The sequence below is a fragment of the Triticum dicoccoides genome, chromosome 6A, assembly GCF_002162155.2.
Source record: "Triticum dicoccoides isolate Atlit2015 ecotype Zavitan chromosome 6A, WEW_v2.0, whole genome shotgun sequence".
In the NCBI taxonomy this organism is placed as follows: Eukaryota; Viridiplantae; Streptophyta; class Magnoliopsida; order Poales; family Poaceae; genus Triticum; species Triticum dicoccoides.
Genome location: NC_041390.1, coordinates 316,494,239 through 316,515,364, shown reverse-complemented (window position 1 = coordinate 316,515,364; position 21,126 = coordinate 316,494,239).

The following is a 21,126-nucleotide window of genomic DNA, read 5'->3' as shown; positions in this document are numbered from 1 at the left end:
GATTCAACGACAAACGTCACACTCAGCAACATAACAAGCAATGTCTTGCTTCATATTAGACCACCGGAATCTCTGACGGATGCCTTGGTACATCTTTGTACTACCAGGATGGATAGACAGAGGCGTATCATGTGCTTCTTTCATAACCTCCTATGTCATATCATGGTTTTCCTCTGAACATGGCACCACTAGGCGGCCTTTGAAGTACAAGATGTCATCATCAGCAATAGTGAAGAACGAGGGCCTTCCTTCAGCGAGGTAGCACTTAATCTTGTGGGCTTGAGAGTCATAATTCTGTAGCGTTTTTATGCTTTCCACAAGATCAGGTTTAACAACCAGGGTATTGAGAGAACCTTGGGAAACAACATGGAGGTTCATCTTGCGGCACTCGGGGGGAGGGGGAGCGAGTGCACCCGGAGGAACTATATGGAGGTTCAGCTTTCTGAATTCTTCAACAAGCGAGGGTTGAACTTTGTGAATCTGGAGGTGGTTGCAGTAAGACTTGCGGCTCAAGTTTTGATGGACTACAGAATAAAGAGTGGCAAGAGCCTAAGATTGGGGATGCCCAAGGAACTCCAAGGTAATATTCAAGGACAACAAAGAGCCTAAGCTTGGGGATGCCCTGGATGGCATCCCCTCTTTCGTCTTCGTTCATCGGTAACCTTCCTTGGAGCTATATTTTTATTCACCACATGATATGTGTTTTGCTTGGAGCATCATTTTCTTTTATTAGGATTTTCTTATTGTTATTTAGAGTAATGTTTTGCATCTTTTAGTTCAATAAAAAGGTCAAGTGTATCCTTTACCATGCTTATTTTGCAAGTCTATATGTTGTTGTTTTAAAAATAGACAGTTTGCTGTTATGTTTTGAATATTGGTGAATAGTCAGAACATGATAAAATCTTGAAATTTTTACACAATGAGGAACAACAAATTATCTACAATGTGGTAATTTTTCAGAATTTTTGGAGTTAAGGAAGTATGATTCCTCTTGCATCCTTTACAGACTGTTCTGTTTAGATAGATTGCTGTTATGTTTGCTTGTTTGCATATGTTTGCTTGTTTAATGATTCTATTTGAGGATAGGAGTATTAAATATGCAGAGGTACTTAGTATTCAATGTCAAATAATAATTTTAGTGATTTTGAACAATAGAGAATGATAAGGTTTTGCATGGATTTATACTAACCTATCTCACGAGTTCTTCTTGAGTTTTGTGTGGATGAAGTTTTTAAGATTTAGGGAAACCGCGATATGAAAGGAATTAAGGAGACACAAAATCTCAAGATTGGGGATGCCCAAGGCATCCCTACTCAATATTTCAAGAAGTCTCAAGCATCTAAGCTTGGGGATGCCTCAGTAGGCATCCCACCTTTCTTCTTCAACAATGATCGGTCAGTTTTGGTTGAGCCTAAGTTTTTGCTTGTTCACATGATATGTGCTATCCTTGCAATGTCATTTTATTTTGTTTTGCTTGCTATTTGAATAAAGTATTTAAGATCTGAAATTGTATTTATGAGGGAGAGTCCTCACGTAGCTAAATAATTATTCAACTACTCATTGATCTTCACTTATATCTTTTGGAGTAGTTTGTCATTTGCTCTAGTGCTTCACTTATATCTTTTTAGAGCATGACAGTGGTTTTATTTTGAAGAAATTGATGAACTCTAATGCTTCACTTATATCATTTTGAGAGTCTCTAAACAGCATGGTAATTTGCTTAGGTTATGAATTTAGTCCTAATATGATAGGCATCCAAGAGGGATATAATAAAAACTTTCATATAAAGTGCATTGAATACTATGAGAAGTTTGATTCCTTGTGATTGTTTTGAGATATAAAGATGGTGATATTAGAGTCATGCTAGAGAGTAATTGTGGATTGTAGAAATACTTGTGTTAAAGTTTGTGATTCCCGTAGCATGCACGTATGGTGAACCGTTATGTGATAAAGTCGGAGCATGATTTATTTATTGATTGTCTTCCTTATGATTGGCGGTCGGGGATGTGCGATGGTCATTTCCTACCAATCTACCCCCCTAGGAGCATCCACGTAGTACTTTGTTTCAATGACTAATAGATTTTTTCAATAATTATGTGAGTTCTTTATGACTAATGTTGAGTCCATGGATTATACGCACTCTCACCCTTCCACCATTGCTAGCCTCTCTTGTGCCGCACAACTTTCGCCGTTACCATACACCCACCATATACCATCCTCAAAACAACCACCATACCTACCTATTATGGCATTTCCATAGCCATTCCGAGATATATTGCCATGCAACTTCCACCGTTCCATTTATTATGACACGTTCCATCATTGTCATATTGCTTTGCATGATTGTGTAGTTGACATCGTATTTGTGGCAAAGCCACCATTCATAATTCTTTCATACATGTCACTCTTGATTCATTGCACATCCCGGTACATCGCCGGAGGCATTCATATAGAGTCATATTTTGTTCTATGTATCGAGTTGTAATTCTTGAGTTGTAAGTAAATAGAAGTGTGATGCTCATCATTTTTAGAGCATTGTACCAGTGAGGAAAGGATGATGGAGACTATGATTCTCCCACAAGTCGGGATGAGACTCCAGATGAAAAAGGAGGCCAAAAAAGAGAGAGCAAAAAAAATGAGAGAAAAGAGAGAAGGGACAATGCTACTATCCTTTTACCACACTCGTGCTTCAAAGTAGCACCATGATCTTCATGATAGAGAGTCTCCTATGTTTTCACTTTCATATACTAGTGGGAATTTTTCATTATAGAATTTGGCTTGTATATTCCAATGACGGACTTCCTCAAATTGCCCTAGGTCTTCGTGAGGAAGCGAGTTGGATGCACACCCACTTAGTTTATTTTTGAGCTTTCATAAACTTATACTCCCTCCGTCCCAAAATTCTTGTCTTACATCTGTCTAGATGCAGATGTATCTAATACTAAAATGTGACTTGATACATCCGTATCTAGACAAATCTAAGACAAGAATTTTGGGACAGAGGGAGTAGCTCTAGTGCATCCGTTGCATGGCAATCCCTACTCACTCACATTGATATCTATTGATGGGAAGCTCCATAGCTCGTTGATACGCCTAGTTGATGTGAGACTATATCCCTCTCCTTTTGTCTTCTCCACTACCACCATATTCTATTCCACCTATAGTGCTATGTCCATGGCTCATGCTCATGTATTGCGTGAAAGTTGAAAAAGTATGAGAACATCAAAAGTATGAAACAATTGCTTGTCTTGTTATCGGGGTTGTGCATGATTTAAATATTTTGTGTGATGAAGATGGAGCATAGCCACACCATATGATTTTTTAGGGATATAGCTTTCTTTGGCCATGTTATTTTGAGCAGACATAATTGCCTTGTTAGTATGCTTGAAGTATTATTGTTTTTATGTCAATATTAAACTTTTGTTTTGAATCGTATGTATCTGAATATTCATGCCATAATAAAGAAAATTACATGAATAAATATGTTAGGTAGCATTCCACATCAAAAGTTCTGTTTTTATCATTTACCTACTCGAGGACGAGCAGGAATTAAGCTTGGGGATACTTGATATGTCTCCAACATATCTATAATTTTTTTATTATTCAATGCTATGATATTATCAATCTTGGATGTTTTATATGCTATTTTATATGATTTTTGGGACTAACCTATTAACCTAGAGCCTAGTGCCAGTTTCTGTTTTTCCTTGTTTTGAGCTTCGTAGAAAAGGAATATCAAAGGGAGTCCAATTGACCTGAAAATCCACGGGGAATATTTTTGGAAAATATAAAAAAATACTAGAATGAAAAGATTTCGGAGAAGAGTCCCGAGGCCACTACAAGGGTGGAGCCCCCCTAGGGCGCCCCGGTCCTTGTCGTCGCCTCGTGGGCCCCCTTGACTTGTCCCCGACGCCAACACCTCCTATAAATCCCAAAACCTCTAGAAATAAACCTCGATCAGGAGTTCCGCCACCGCAAGCCTCTGTAGCCACGAAAAACCAATCGGGAGCCCGTTCCGGCACCCTGCCGGAGGGGGAAACCATCACCGGTGGCAATCTTCATCATGAGGAAGGAGTAGTTTATGCTCAGGGCTGAGGGTATGTACCAGTAGCTATGTGTTTGATCTCTCTCTCTCTCTCTCGTGTTCTTGATTTGACATGATCTTGATGTACCGCGAGCTTTGCTATTATAGTTGGATCTTATGACGTTTCTCCCCCTCTACCTTCTTGTAATGGATTGAGTTTTCCCTTTGAAGTTATCGTATCCGATTGAGTCTTTAAGGATTTGAGAACACTTGATGTATGTCTTGCATGTGCTTATCTATGGTGACAATGGGATATTCATGTGATCTACTTATGTATGTTTTGGTGATCAACTTGCGGGCTCTATGACCTTGTGAACTTATGCATAAGGGTTGGCACATGTTTTCGTCTTGACTCTCCGGTAGAAACTTTGGGGCACTCTTTGAAGTTCTTTGTGTTGGTTTGAATAGATGAATCTGAGATTGTGTGATGCATATCGTATAATCAAACCCACGGATACTTGTGGTGACATTGGAGTATCTAGGTGACATTAGGGTTTTGGTTGATGTGTGTCTTAAGGTGTTATTTTAGTACGCACTCTAGGGCTGTTTGTGATATTTATAGGAATAACCCAATAGATCGATCAGAAAGAATAACTTTGAGGTGGTTTCGTACTACTATAATCTCTTCGTTTATTCTCTGCTATTAGTGACTTTGGAGTGACTCATTGTGGCACATTGAGGGATTTTTATATGATCTAATTATGTTATCATTGTTGAGAGAACTTGCACTAGTGAAAGTATGAACCTTAGGCCTTGTTTCTAAGCATTGCAATACCGTTTTCGCGCACTTTAGTTCCTAGTTACCTTGCTGTTTTTATATTTTCAGATTACAAAATCCTATATCTACTATCCATATTGCACTTGTATCACCATCTCTTCGCCGAACTAGTGCACCTATACAATTTACCATTGTATTGGGTGTGCTGGGGACACAAGAGACCCTTTGTTATTTGATTGCTGGGTTGTTTGAGAGAGACCATCTTCATCCTACGCCTCCCACGGATTGATAAACCTTAGGTCATCCACTTGAGGGAAATTTGCTACTGTCCTACAAAACTCTGCGCTTGGAGGCCCAACACGAGTCTATAAGAAGAAGGTTGCATAGTAGACATCAATAATCATTCACGAGAAAAACACATTCGAAGGTACCTGCAGACATATAGTGCACCGCAGGGAGATTATCTTCTTCGCTTATGATAGAGGCGAAGGTGTACCGATGTTTCGATGAGATGGAGGCTATCATTTTCTATGGGAGTCGACCTTGACGATCCGACTACGATCGTGTGAGACATCGCACCTTAGCAATCGCTAAACGAACTTCCGAGGGTTATTGACCACGCCGGAGCATGATCAACCTGACCACGAAGGTCAGTTTCTTGCGAGCAAAGGAAGAACAAGCAAGAAACTAAGATTGTGATCTGGATATTGCAAATATAAGAGGAAAGCTTTATTAATGAAGGTCGGGTTCTGTGATGCCTTTGTCTGGTCGTTGAACACAAACAAAGTACGCAAAGTTGCAGCTATGGCGAACTTTTAATCTAAACAAAACCCAAAGTATAAACGACGCCCTAAGGGCTGTATATATGGAGGAAGAGTGGGGGAATTTCGTGGCCCTTGGGGGAGGGTCCGAAACCAACCCTAACTCTTGTTTCCACACACATACGGACTCTAAAAATAGCCTATAATTAAGTATTTCGAAATTACATGGGCCTGGCCCAATAATAAGGTGACGCAATACCTAGAATAGGCTCTGGACGAAATTTATGAAGTGACATCTTGTATATTTCGTCCAAGGCTTCATGCACTCCTTATGGTGGCTTCAAAGTCCCGAAATCATCACTTGTAACTCCGTTCTTGTTCCCCTTGCGCATGCCATCATCTTCATGCTTGATCTTGCTCCAGTGCTCATCCTTCTTATCCATGCCAGGCCCTTCATTTGTAAGCAAAACAAATGTATCCAATTTAGGCAGCATCATACTCTCATGAACATTAGAATCATTACCCAAAAATGAAAGTATCTGATAATTTAATTGGCGTGCGCGAGCTCTAGTAATTGGTCCAGTATGTATAGCAGCAGGGGCTGTGGGTGTAACAATGGTATTGATGTCCTCATCATCCTCCCCTTCTTGAAATGAAGTCGTCCTCGACGGAAGCTCATCTTCCTCACCCAAATAAGGCTTCAAATCTGCAATGCTAAAAGTGGGACTAACCCCAAAATCTGCAGGTAGCTCAAGTTTATATGCATTATCTTTTATTTTCTCTAACACCTTAAAAGGACCATCAGCACATGGCACTAGCTTTGATTTGTGCAAATTAGGAAATCTATTCTTACACAAATGTAACCAAACAAGATCTCCAGGTGCAAACACAACATGTTTTCTACCCTTATCTCCAACAAGTTTATATTCATTCATACGCTCAATGTTTTCCTTAGTTAACTCATGCATTTTTAAGATCAATTCAGCATGTTGTTTAGCATCAAAATTAACCTTCTCCGAAGATGGAAGAGGAAACAAATCAATGGGTGCACGAGGTAGGAAACCATACACAGTTTCAAAAGGGCACATCTTAGTAGTAGTGCAACAAATGACTATAAGAAAATTCAATATGAGGCAAGCATTCTTCCCACGTTTTCTTATTGTTCTCCAAAACAGCCCTAAGCATAGTAGACAATGTTCTATGGACTACTTCAGTTTGACCATCAGTTTGGGGGTGACAAGTAGTACTAAAAAGCAGTTTAGTCCCCAACTTAGACCATAAACATCTCCAAAAGTGGCTAAGAAATTTAGTATCACGATCTGAAACAATAGTATTTGGCACACCATGCAAGCGAATAATCTCACGAAAGAACAATTCAACAACATTAACAACATCATCGCTTTTATGACATGGTATAAAGTGTGCCATTTTCGAGAATCTATCCACGACAACAAATATTCTATCCCTCCTCTTCTTTGTTCGAGGTAAACCTAAAACAAAGTTCATAGATATATCCTCCCAAGGAACACTAGGTACGGGCAAAGGCATCTATAAACCATGAGGATTGAGTCGTGACTAAGCTTTTTGACATGTAGTGCAGTGAGCAACAAAACGCTCAACATCCCGTCTCATCTTTGGCCAAAAGAAATGTGTAGCAAGTATATCCTCCGTCTTCTTGACGCCAAAGTGTCCCATTAATCCTCCTCCATGCGCCTGCTGCAACAACAAAAGACGAACGGAGCTAGCTGGAATGCATAGCTTGTTAGCACGAAACACAAATCCATCGTTAAGAACGAACTTGTTCCAAGTTCTCCCTTCCTTACAATTCTGCAATACATCTTTAAATTCAGCATCATGCACATATTGGTCTTTGATGGTCTCCAAACCAAATATTTTAAAGTCAAGTTGTGAAAGTATAGTATAACGACGAGACAATGCATCAACAATAAAATTTTCTTTACCCTTCTTGTGTTTAATGACATAAGGGAAACTCTCAATGAATTCAACCCATTTAGCATGTCTACGGTTTAGTTTTGCTTGACTTTTAATATGTTTCAAAGATTCATGATCAGAATGTATAACAAATTCTTTGGGCCATAAATAATGTTGCCATGTTTCTAAGGTCCGAACAAGACCATATAATTCTTTATCATAAGTAGAATAGTTCAGACTAGGCCCACTCAATTTTTCAGAAAAGTATGCAACAGGTTTGCCATCTTGTAATGACACACCTCCTAATCCAATTCCACTAGCATCACATTCAAGCTCAAAAGTCTTATCAAAATCAGGAATTCGGAGTAAATGAGCATGTGATAACCTATCTTTGAACATAGTGAAGGCTTCTTCCTGTGCGGTACCCCAAACAAAAGGCACATCCTTCTTTGTAAGCTCATTGAGAGGTGTAACAATGGTGCTAAAATCTCTCACAAAACGCCTATAGGAACCAGCGAGTCTAAGGAAACTCCTCACTTGTGTGACCGTTTTGGGCTGCGGCCAACTCTCAATAGCTTCAATCTTGGCTTTATCAACTTCAATTCCCTGTGGAGTAACAACATAGCCAAGAAAAGATACTCGGTCGGTGCAAAAGGTGCACTTCCCAAGGTTACCAAACAAACGTGCATCACGTAGAGCAATAAAAACAACATGTAAATGTTCCAAATGTTCTCCCGAAGGTTTGCTATAAATCAGTATATCATCAAAATAGACTACCGCAAATCGTCCAATGAAAGCACGTAAAACTTCGTTCATTAATCTCATGAAAGTACTAGGTGCATTAGTTAATCCAAAAGGCATGACTAACCACTCATATAAACGAAACTTAGTTTTAAATGCCGTTTTCCATTCATCTCCCAATTTCATACGAAATTGATAGTATCCACTATGCAAATCAACTTTGGAGAATATTGTAGAGCCACTCAATACATCAAGCATATCATCTAGCCTAGGAATAGGATGACGATAACGAATAGTAATATTATTAATGCCTCTACAATCAACAGACATACGCGATGCACCATCCTTTTTTGGCACTAGAATAATAGGAACAACATAAGGACTAAGGGATTCGTGTATATAACCTTTGTCGAGCAGCTCCTAGAGTTGACGCATAATATCCTTTGTCTCCTCTGGATTGGTATAGTGTGGTGCACGGTTGGGTAGCGAAGCACCGGGAATTAAGTCAATCTGATGCTCAATCCCTCAAATAGGTGGTAATCCCGGCGGCACGTCTTGTGGAAAGACGTTAGCAAACTCCTGCAAAATGTTAGTAACAGTGGGATGCAAAGAAGAAGGCACGTCCTCAAATGAAAATAATGCCTCTTTGCACACAAAAGCATAGCAAACAGATTTGCTGAAATCTAGATCATCATTATCAGATTTGGTGGCAAGTAAACATGCACTTTTCAATTTAATTTCAGAAGCAACACTAGATGGTTTATTATTAGGCTTCATTTGTTGCTCAAATTCTTTTGCCACAATATGATTTTCACTCTTATTTTTCTCCTGTTTTGCTTTATTAGCTCTATTAATATCATCTTTCAAAATGGAATCAGGAGACATAGGAAGCAAAGTAATATGTTTATCCTTGTGAATAAGAGTATACTGATTGTTTCTACCATGGTGTACAGAATTTTTATCAAATTGCCATGGTCTACCAAGTAATAACGAACATGCTTGCATGGGTACCACATCACAATCAACATAATCAACATATGTAGAGATACTAAATGCACACAAATAGTACTTGTTACCTTAACCTTGCCGCTGTTGTTGAACCATTGGATGTAGTAAGGATGTGGATGTGGTCTTGTGGTGAGAGATAGTTTCTCCACCATCTCCATGCTAACCAAGTTGTTCCAGCTCCCTCCATCTATATTGACGCGAATAGAACGTTCTTTTTCAACTCCCTTTGTATGGAACAAATTATGCCTCTGATTTTGCTTAGCTTGTGTGACTTGCGCACTCAAAACACGTTGAGCAACTAAACATTTATACATGTCAGCGTCTTCAGGAGCCATGTATTGCGTCTCATGATCAGAATCATCTCCACCGTGTTCTTCATGTGTAATAAGACCCAAAGTCTCCTCATCATAGTCACTAGTGGACTCATACCCACCATCCTCAGTAGCAATCATCACACGCTCAGATTTGCATTCTCTTGCATAATGACCTCTTCCCTTACAACGACGACAAATAATATCACTTGTGTGCCCTGCTGATGCCATGGAAGAAGAAGAACTTTGTGTAGGCCCGGCAGGTGTGCTCTTGGCAGATAATGGTGGTTGTGCCTGCTTTCTTGTATCACGGCTGGAGGTGGCACCTGATGGAGATGCTGGTGCAGTGAAAGTAGAGGATGCATGTGGTGTCCATGATGAAGGTTGACCTACAGAAAGTTAGTTCGCACCAATGCTTGTCGATCCTGCACTTCACGTTCAGCTTTACAAGCAAGATGGAATAAATGAGTGATATTATTATACTCCTTATACTCTAGAATGGTATGAATCTCTCTATTTAATCCACCCATGCAACGTGCAAGCATAACTTGATTCTCATCAACAATACCACATCTAATCATGCCACTTTGTAATTCCTGATAATATTCTTCTATAGAATTTTTTCCTTGTCTTAAACGCTGCAATTTTTGAAGTAATTCACGTTGATAATATGGTGGAACCCAACGAGTACGCATAGCAGTTTTCAAAGCATCCCAAGTAGCTGGAATAGGATATAATCCACAATGTTCAGACCACCAAACACATGCAAAGCTAGTGAAAGCACAAACAACAGCAGGAACACGTCTCTCTTCAGGATATTGTAAACATGTAAATCGTTGTTCAGTTTATAACTCCCAAGTAAGATATATATCAGGAACGTATCTATCCTCAAATGGTGGAATATTCAATTTTATTTTAGGAAGATGGTCATGATCTCGTAGATCAGGTGGTGCAGCCCTACCGTTGCGATGGTATGCATGAGGATGACCTGGTGGTGGTGGTGCTGGTGGTTGCATGTAGTTCTGATTTTGATCAACCCCATCCTCGTAATGGTCCTCCTCCTCTGAAGTAGCAACAGGAGCTACCGAAGCATCAATAGTAGGTACAGGGGCACCAGAAGTTTGACCAGGCTCAAGGGGAATGCGCTTTGCTCGTCCCACTTGTTTTGGAAGGTGATGTTGTTGTTATTGTAGAGGTGCGACAGGTGCAGCAGGCGGTGGTTGTGGAAGATGCGCGAGCAATTCATTAAACTTGTTATTGAGCTTTGTTTCAAACGCCTTCTCAATGCCATCTATCGTCTCCATGGCCTCTTCAAATCTGTTTAGCACGTTTTCCACCTGTCCACTCATCATTTGCTGAAACTTATCATGTAACTCTTTGTTCGTCATGTTCTCCCAGTCAATCTCGCCGGCTTGTGATCCTGCCATGGTTAGCAACATTAGAAACACACAAGAATATGATCCTATAGACTACTAGGAAGTGGTGCTGGTGGTCACAAATCTGTCAAGCGAATCTCAAAATCTTACCAGTTCTTACCAAGCAGCAGGTGGTGATCGGCAACCGTTGTAGTCGAAACTCTCAAAAGCTTGGATAGAACGATTTCCAAAGAGAGTCAAACGCACGGCGTAGATGTATGTGTAGCTGGGAAGGCTTATAATATGGTATCAAAAAGGGTCAGCAATAATCAATTTAGAGGTGCAAAGTTGAATAAACGCTCAACAACGGTACTGTGCTAGTCCTAGGCTAGACCGTACTAGAGACACGAGCCTAGAACACGAACAAAATCATGGCATGGCACGTAAACAAGGGAGGATCACTCTCTGATTTTTTTTCCTTTTTTGCACTTTCTTCTTCTTTTTTTGCTCTACAACATTTTTTTTAAAAAAATCTACAAGTGGTCTAAAAACTGCCTAGCCAGAATTTTCCAGACTTAGTTTTTTTGAGTTTGGAACTATTTTTCTACTGCGGGTATCATGGAATTTCGGAATTCCTTCTCTGTAACGACTCGGAGTATGGCGTGATCTAGAAATTGAAAACAAAGCAACAAATACTGGACTCGGACTGGTGGCGGAGATGAATCAGGTGAACTCGTACTGGTGGTTGTATATGGCGATGGTATATCTGGTCGGATTGGTGGTGGTATATGGCGATGGTATATGTGGACCCGGATTGGTGGTTGTATATGGTGATGATATATGTGGACTCAGATTGGTGGTTGTATATGGCAGCGGTGATGTATATGGTGGGGTGGTGGTATATGGCAATGATGATGACGATGGTGCGGCGGCGGCGTGACAACCTGTGAACAGAACTCGAAACTCTAAGGGACTAGATGCTAAGACCAAAAACTCGACACGACGATGCAACCGCAAATTCAACAAAGCAAAACTCTAAAAAGACTATGCAAAGGCTCAGATTGGTTCAGATATGATGAACTAGCCCTATTTTTTGGCTTTTTTCGTGGACTATAGGTATGAAGAACAGACTCGACCTAAACTATGAAAAACTGTAAAATCTCACCGAGCAACCTAGAAATCTGATACCACTTGATAGAGGCGAAGGTGTCCCGATGTTTCGATGAGATGGAGGCTATCGTTTTCTGTGGGAGTCGACCTTGACGATCCGACTACGAAGGTGCGAGAGGTCGCGTCTTAGCAATCGCTAAACCAACTTCCGAGGGTTATTGATCACGCCGGAGCATGATCAACCTTACCACGAAGGTCTGTTTCCTGCGAGCAAAGGAAGAACAAGCAAGAAACTAAGATTGCGATCTGGATATTGCGAATATGAGAGGAAAGCTTTATTAATGAAGGTGGGGTTCTGTGACGCCTTTGTCTGGTCGTTGAACACAAACGAAGTACGCGAAGTTGCAGCTATGGCGAACTTTTAATCTAAACAAAACCCAAAGTCTAAATGACGCCCTAAGGGCTATATATATGGAGGAAGAGGGGGGAAATTTCGTGGCCCATGGGGGAGGGGTCCGAAACCAACCCTAACTCTTGTTTCCCCACACATACGGACTGTAAAAATAGCCTATAATTAAGTATTTTGAAATTACATGGGCCTGGCCCAATAATAAGGTGACGCATCACCTAGAATAGCCTCTGGACGAAATTTATGAAGTGACATCTTGTATATTCCGTCCAAGGCTTCATGCACTCCCTATGGTGGCTTCAAAGTCCTAAAATCATCACTTGTAACTCCGTTCTTGTTCCCCTTGCGCATGCCATCATCTTCATGCTTGATCTTGCTCTAGTGTTCATCCTTCTTATCCATGCCAGGCCATTCATTTGTAAGCAAAACAAATTTATCCAATTTAGATAGCATCATATTCTCATGAACATTAGAATCATTACCCAGAAACGAAAGTACCTGATAATTTATTTGGCGTGCTCGAGCTCTAGTAAGTGGCCCAGTATGTATAGCAGCAGGGGCTGTGGGTGTAACAATGGTATTGATGTCCTCATCAGTTTACATCAAACTCCTCGTGATCTCAAGGACCTGTTACTCTGTGTGCACTAGCAAACACATAAGTCCCATACTATTTATGTCAACAAACTCCAAAACATAAGGGGCTTATCATTGCACAAACAATCTCCCCCTTTTTGGACGACTGTTGACAAAATAGATAATCATCAAAGTGAAGATAGATAAGTGAAAAGTAATTCAAACAAGAATTAGCATTACTTGGCTCGATGATGAAATAGACTCCCCTAGATGTGTGTAGTGAAATAGATAAGAGATAAAATTCTCCTGCAATTCGTTGAAGTATAAAGAGGAAATTTCAATCATTCGGGATAATGATTCGCACTGATGATATATAATCCATCGAGATTGTAGTGCAATCAGTCATAACTTCTGATAATAATTCCACTTGCAAAACAAATGCTTCAAGAGAAATAGTGCAGCGGGCGGGGTTATTAACATTACAACACAGAAGTTTTACATCATAGCAAAGATAGTCTTTAGGGAAAAAGTTCCAAAACGCATGCGAAACCAAACCAACGGAACACAAAAAGGCAAATCTATCGAAACTCAATGTAATTCTCCCCCTTTTTGTCAACTAGTGTTAAAAAGGTGACGAATAACATGAGTGCAGAAGTGGTGAACTTGATTCACTCTGAGGCATCACCAGGAGAACCGTCCGAGGAGGTTTCTGATTCTGAAGTAACTGGAAGATCTTCATCATCAGCAGCGGTAGATTTTCCTTCAAGAATGGAAGCTTGAGGCTGAGATGATGAAGGCACATTTTGTTCAGCCACTTGAGTCATACGTGAAAGCACATTTCCTTCATTTGTTTTTTCTGTCGGTGTGGTGTCTTTCGATTCTTCGGTTGTCTTGCAAAGCTTAATGTGCAGTAGACCAATGGTTGGCTCTTGAGCAGGTACCGAAGGAGTACTACGAGGTTGATAGTCTTCAACTGAGAGGCCTTTGCCAATGTACTCATAGAGCTCTTTGAGATCAGCGTCGAGGAGTTGCTTCTTGGTGAAGAACTTACGAAGTAATTTCTAGAGCCATTTCTTGTTATCATCAGCAATCAAATGTGTAATTTTTGTTCGGTTGTTGATGCCATTCAGCTCGGCAGCAAGGTGTTCTTTCTCTCGTCGATCTTCAACATTCTGTTTAAGAAACAGTTGTTGCGTGCGCAAACTGACTTCAAGCTGTGGTGGAGGTTGATGAGTAATCATTCGATCATGCTGAGGCAGACGTGGCCCATCAAATCCTTTTTGATAATCTTGAGGGCTTGACTCAGGCGATTTACCCGAAGAAATATCTTGCTTGACTTGCAGGATGTCCCGAACTAGAGGAATAAAGCTTTCATGGCTAGCCTTGGCCAAATATTTAGTCTTCATGGAATAATCAACCACTTTCTAAATCCATGGGGCATAGACTTTGAGGGTTTTCGGATACTCAGTAGAATCTTTCAATACGCGCAGAAACATATCCTCAATAGCAAAGACATATCTCTTGGAGATGGCATAGATTGCATTTCTAAGAACATCTGAGATTGTACCATCAGTATTCATCCCGGCCAGAGGGCAGATTGTATAAGTGAGCATATGATAGAGAGTTTGAATCTTGAAGGTTAAGTGTTCTGGCTTGGGAGGACCATTGTAGTCACGAATCTTTTCCTTGTCCATGGTGCATCAAAACATATCATCTGAAATGGCGTCGATGTTGTGCACTTGGATTTCATTTTTACCATGCTCAAAACGAGGGAAATGAAAGTGTGAAAAAAAATCCCTGGAGGTGCACTTGATACGTCTTCCTTCGGTCATGCATTCCATAATCCATTTGGTACTGTCAGATTCATCACCAGAGATGTATAAGGTTGCATAGAACTGAAGAATAATCTCCCAGTTCCATGGATGTTCGAATGCAAACACAATGGTGAGGCAGAAATCTTCCATATCTTGAAAGAGCTGAACAAAACAACCAATACGCTTGATAGCAATGATATCCGAAAATATACGAGGGAATATCTTCTTGCTGTCATAGAGAATTCGAGAATAATATATGGCCTGTTCTTGGGTCCAGAAATGAGGCAATTCAGATGTTTGTGGCCCATTGTAAGGACTTTGTTGGAAGAATTGAGGGTGCGTATTCTGATTGAATAGCGGTCCATTGGCACCAGCACCAGTGTGTCGGCATTTTGGGAACGAGGGTCCCCAGACTTGCTTGTCTGCGGCCCGTGGCGTGGCTCCCCCAGCGGCCCTGTACGGACCATCTTCACCAGCAAACACTCAAGACCCTCGCGAGGGGCCAAGCCTCGCGAGGTGGACGACTTAAGACCTCCTCAGGGGCGGCCTCACCAGGCCGGCTCGCGAGGGGCGGAGAGATCAAGGCAAGGGACACCTCACGAGGTTCCTGTGATGCAAGCCATGACGACTGGAGCCAGGCGGGCGCCAGGTGGGCGCCAGCGCTGTAGTGTCCTCGTTTCCTCTTTGGTGCTAAAGAGGCAAGCGCAGGCGAGGAGTCTCGAGGCATCAAGCAAAGGTTTCCATATTGGTGCAACAAGACCAAGACCAGCAGGATAGCAGGATGAAGGCCACCGTGGAGCCCAAGACAACGTCACCACCAGAGCCTTTGGCAGGCGAAGACTACTTTTGTCAGGATAGCTTGTACTAGCTGCCCCCCTTAAAATTGGCCATTGTGGGATCCCTTCCCGCCTAATATTTGGGAAGAGGACCCGGGCCTCTATATATAGGACTAGCCACCACCGTAGGGAGGCAACTGATAGGATCTAACCTGAACTAGCATCTCATCTTGGACAGGATCCATTTGTAATGCCCCGGATACAACTTTCCAAATTTGTATCTCCGACTCTTGCCTTTTCCGAAGATGCGATACAAGATTTCCTTCATGGCTGGGTTTTTGTCTTTCTTTTGCATTTTGTTCATGTCATGCATTTCATATCATGTCATCATGTGCATCGCATTTGCATTCGTGTTCGTCTCATGCATTCGATCTTTTTCCCCGTTGTCCGTTTCACAATCCGACACTCCCTCATGCACCCGGCGCACCCCTCTTGTCTCTTTTCGTGGGCGGGAGAAAAACATTCTCGGAATGGCCCGAGATTTGCCAAGTGGCCTTGGCGCATCACCGGTAGACCGCCTGACAAATTTCGTTCCATTTGGAGGCCGTTTGATGCTCCAATGATTAAGCGGGTAACCGCAAAGGCCTCTTGTGTGTTGCAGCCCAACACCCTTTCAAAACGGCTCAAGAACCCATCTAAACCACTTCCATGTCCTCCATCGTCGGATCACGATCGTGTGGGCGGAAACTACACCTCATTTGTACATTCCTACCTCCCTCTACCTATAAATATGTGTCTCCCTCCGAAAATTCGCGGTCTAACCCTAGTCATCTTCCTCCTCGCGCTGTCGGACATGTCCACCCTCACGCCCGGACATGTCCGCCACTGCCCCATGCCCAATCCGGAGCCGCCACTTGTCGCCGCCGCCTCCCACCACCACACGGCCTCCTCGCCACTGCTCCATGGCCGGCCTCCTCGCCGGAGACGCCGCCTGCGCTGCCCTTGCGCCACCGATGATGGTCCTGCTTCCTCGCCCGTGCGACCGCTTCCGTGCCTGACGCCGCCGGCCGCCGTTTGTCGTCCTCCCTCGCCATCGTCCTCCGTGCCGTGCCTCGAGCTCCGCCGCCTCGCCGAAGTTCCCGCATCGCCGGAATCCGCCCCGGAGTCTGCCGGAGCTCTCTCCGGCCAGATCCACCCCGGGTGGATGAGATCCACCGGGTTATCCATCCAAACGCCACAGATCCGACCCGCACAGATCCATCCCGCATCACCCCGTCCAACTTCTCGGAGGGTAAAATTCCACCAAGTCCTTGAACTCCCTAATATTTTTGTGCACTTCTTCATCATGCCATATCTACATGCTCGGTGATCCATTTTGTGCATATGATATATCGAATTGTTCGTCTCGTTGAGCTCTCCATGCCAGTAGCATTTCCATGCATGTTCATGTTCATTATGACGCCTTTTTTATTGATGCAAGAGTGCTATAAAATGTTAGGAGCTGGTACTTATCAGATCATGGCGATTTATCATTTTTGTTGCATTTGATGTGTGCATCATATGGGCATGAGGTCTACATGTGTTTTGAACTACATCATGCCATCTTTACAGAGGTGCTTGTATTGTATTTTTGTGATCAATGTGGTGACTAGCACAAGCATGCAAAGTAGCCTCCGCAATGTTGCTGTTTTCAGGGACTTAGGATTTTGCTAAGTCTTTTCCTGCTGTTATTTTGATGCCATGTAAACTTGATGCTACAGTATGATCCATGCTTCTTTTGAGATACTTCAGTAAGGATGTTTTGAACATGTGGTTATGCTCTATCCATCCATGCCCCTGTTTGAAATTATGGAGTGCTCTAGCATGTCTTGTGCTTGCTCTACTTTTGCTATAAAATGTTCATGGCAGATTGTTAACATGTTAATCAATTTTGCCATGCTTGTTGTTAGTGATACATGCATCCTATGAACTTGCTCTTGCTATGGTTAGCTTCATGAACATGTAATATTACTATTGTTATGCTTATATTGTCATGAAATACTTTATGGTGAGTTGCATGAGCTCACAAAGTTGCTATCATAATTCTGTTTATGCCATGCTCTGTTTTCTGCTAAGTCTGAAACTATTAATAAAACTTGCTGTGTTTACATGTGTGCCATCATATCTTATGTGCCTTTTTGGCTCATGATCAGTAAGGGACTTTTGTTCTACGCTTTTAGTATAATCATGCCATGCCTTTGTTTGCTATGATATATTCCTGTAGCAAGTTGTTTGCTAGCTCTAAACATGGCTTCCTGATGTTATTTCTGGCATGTTAGTATTTTCACCAAGTCTGTGAAGCTGATATCTTTTGCACTTTTGCCATGCTTGTTTGAACCTTATATTGTGTGATTTAGCCATAGCTCAGTGTTCATGTTTTGTCAAGTATCTTGTGTACCTCACTTCCATATGTTTTGTTGCTATGTTGGAGTGCAGTAGCTTAGTTTCTTGTTGCATTCTAATTGGCATCGTGCTGTTAATCGCAGTTTTGCACCATCCTTGTTTTGCTTGCCATTTGCAAACCGTGCATCCATTTCCGGTGATCTTTATATCGATTTCACCCGAAATCATCTCATATTTCCAGCGGCATACTTGGTTTGCCAATTTGATGCCTTGATCATTCTTTCCCTTCCAGATCACTCATATGCATTGCATATCATGTCTTGCATATCATGCCATGTATTGCATCATGTTGATTGTGCATTGCACCGTGATTGATTGTTGGCACTTTGCTTGTGTTCTTGCTTTGGGTAGAGCCGGGAGATGAGTACGTGTCCGAGGAACCTGTTGAGTACGCTTACGAGGATCAAGCTTTCGACGACTCTGAGAACTTTGCAGGCAAGATGACCATAACCTCGAAATCACTTCTATCTTTGCTTGCTAGTTGCTCGCTCTATTGCTATGCTGCGCTACCTACCACTTGCTTTATCATGCCTCCCATATTGCCATGTCAAGCCTCTAACCCACTTTTCCTAGCAAACCGTTGTTTGGCTATGATACCGCTTTTGCTCAGCCCCTCTTATAGCATTGCTAGTTGCAGGTGAAGATGAAGTTTGTTCCATGTTGGAACATGGATATGTTGGGATATCACAATATCTCTTATTTAATTAATGCATCTATATACTTGGTAAAGGGTGGAAGGCTCTGCCTTATGCCTGGTGTTTTGTTCCACTCTTGCCGCCCTCGTTTCCGTCATACCGGTGTTATGTTCCTTGATTTTGTGTTCCTTACGCGGTTGGGAGTTATGGGAACCCCTTGACAGTTCACTTTGAATAAAACTCCTCCAGCAAGGCCCAACCTTGGTTTTACCATTTGCCTCACCACGACCTATACTTTTCCCTTGGGAGTCGCGCTCCCGAGGGTCATCTTTATATTAACCCCCCGGGCCAGCGCTTCTCTAAGTGTTGGTCCGAACTAGAGCCCCTTGCAGCGCCACCTCGGGGAAACTTGAGGGATGGTTTTAGTTGTACGGATTGCTCATCCGGTGTGCCCTGAGAACGAGATATGTGCAGCTCCTATCGGGATTTGTCGGCACATTCGGGCGGCTTTGCTGGTCTTGTTTTACCATTGTCGAAATGTCTTGTAACCGAGATTCCAAGACTGATCGGGTCTTCCCGGGAGAAGGAATATCCTTCGTTGACCGTGCGAGCTTGTGATGGGCTAAGTTGGACACCCCTGCAGGGTTTGAACTTTCGAAAGCCGTGCCCGCGGTTATGTGGCAGATGGGAATTTGTTAATATCCGGTTGTAGAGAACTTGACACTTAACTTAATTAAAATGAATCAACCGCGTGTGTGACCGTGATGGTCTCTTCTCGGCGGAGTCCGGGAAGTGAACACAGTCTTGTGTTATGCTTGAACGTAAGTAGTTTCAGGATCACTTCTTGATCACTTCTAGCTTCTTGACCGTTGCATTGCTTCTCTTCTCGCTCTTATTTGCGTAAGTTAGCCACCATATATGCTTAGTGCTTGCTGCAGCTCCACCTCACTACCCTTTCCTACCCATAAGCTTAAATAGTCTTGATCTCGCGGGTGTGAGATTGCTGAGTCCTCGTGACTCACAGATACTTCCAAATAGTTGCAGGTGCCGATGATACCAGTGCAGGTTACGCAACTAAGCTCAAGTTGGAGCTCGATGAAGATCTTGATCGTTGTTTTGTTTCGTTTCCTGTTGATCAGTAGTGGAGCCCAGTCGGGACGATCGGGGATCTAGCATTTGGGGTTGTCTTCTTTTATTTTGGTTCCGTAGTCGGACCTTTGATTGCACCTTGGATGATGTATGGATTATTTATGTATGGTGTGAAGTGGCGATTGTAAGCCAACTCTTTATCCCTTTCTTATTCAGTACATGGGATGTGTGAAGATTACCCCTCTTGTGACAAGCCTACCATGCAGCTATGCCTCTAAGTCGTGCCCCAACACGTGGGAGATATAGCCGCATTGTGGGTGTTACACCATTCCACCAAGGCCACCAGACAAGTTCGCCAAGCACAAGAACACCTCTCCTCAGGAGGCTGTTCTTCCCTTGTAACTGTTCATCCTCAGCCCAAGAGGCAATCCACCACACCACACTGGAGTAGGGTATTACACCACAACAGTGGCCCGAACCAGTATAAATCTTGTGTCCCTCTTTATTTTGGGTTCGTCGAGCTAGGCCGTGAGATCATGTTGAGGGCGAGCTAGAGGAGGGGGAGATCTTTGTGCACACCCCAGTGTTCGAACCTCAAGGGTTTTGCCGGAACCCAATCCGACATTTGGCGCGCCAGGTAGGGGTGCGCTTAAGCTTTCCTCTTCGTCGATCCGCGCTTCGCCACTCCACCAAGCTCATGGCCGATGCACGACGGGACCACGCTGAGCGCCGGGCCGCCCTCGCCACCCATGTCGCTCAGCCAGCCCCTGTTGGCGGGCCTCCCCGTTGTTCTTCTTCACTCGTCACCAATGCCGCCATCGGCCCGACAGCAAACGAGCAGCAAGCTTCCTCGCTGGACCCCTCTGTGCGTCGAGACGGCTGTACCGCCACTCCGTCGCTGACTTCGGCCGGCTCATCGTCTCATGCTCGCCGCGCACCCATGGACGCACAAGCCGCGCTGCTCATGGCACGCGAGCTCCTGCACTACCGCCCAGTCGACGACCTCTACGAGGACTGGTTGGACCGCATCGCCGAGCTCGTCAGCGCCACGGGGGGCTCTCCTGCACTATCCCTCTCGCTGCCTCGCCCGCCCCTGGCTGCGAGCAATGTGGCTCACGGAGTGCCTCCGCCCCCTCTGCACCAAGATGGCGCCCTCGCGCCGAGGCGCGCGGCTCATGGAGCGCCCCCGCCTCCTCTGCGTCAGGATGGCGTCCTCGCTCCAAGGTGTGCGGCCCCGCGGCGTGATCCACCGCGCCGTGTGCCCGCGCACGAGGAAAGAAGCTGCCAAGAGGTTCCCTGTCCGCAAGAAAACGCTCCACCGCTCCCAGCACGCCACGTCAGGATCGCTCACTGCAGCAGGGCCATGCG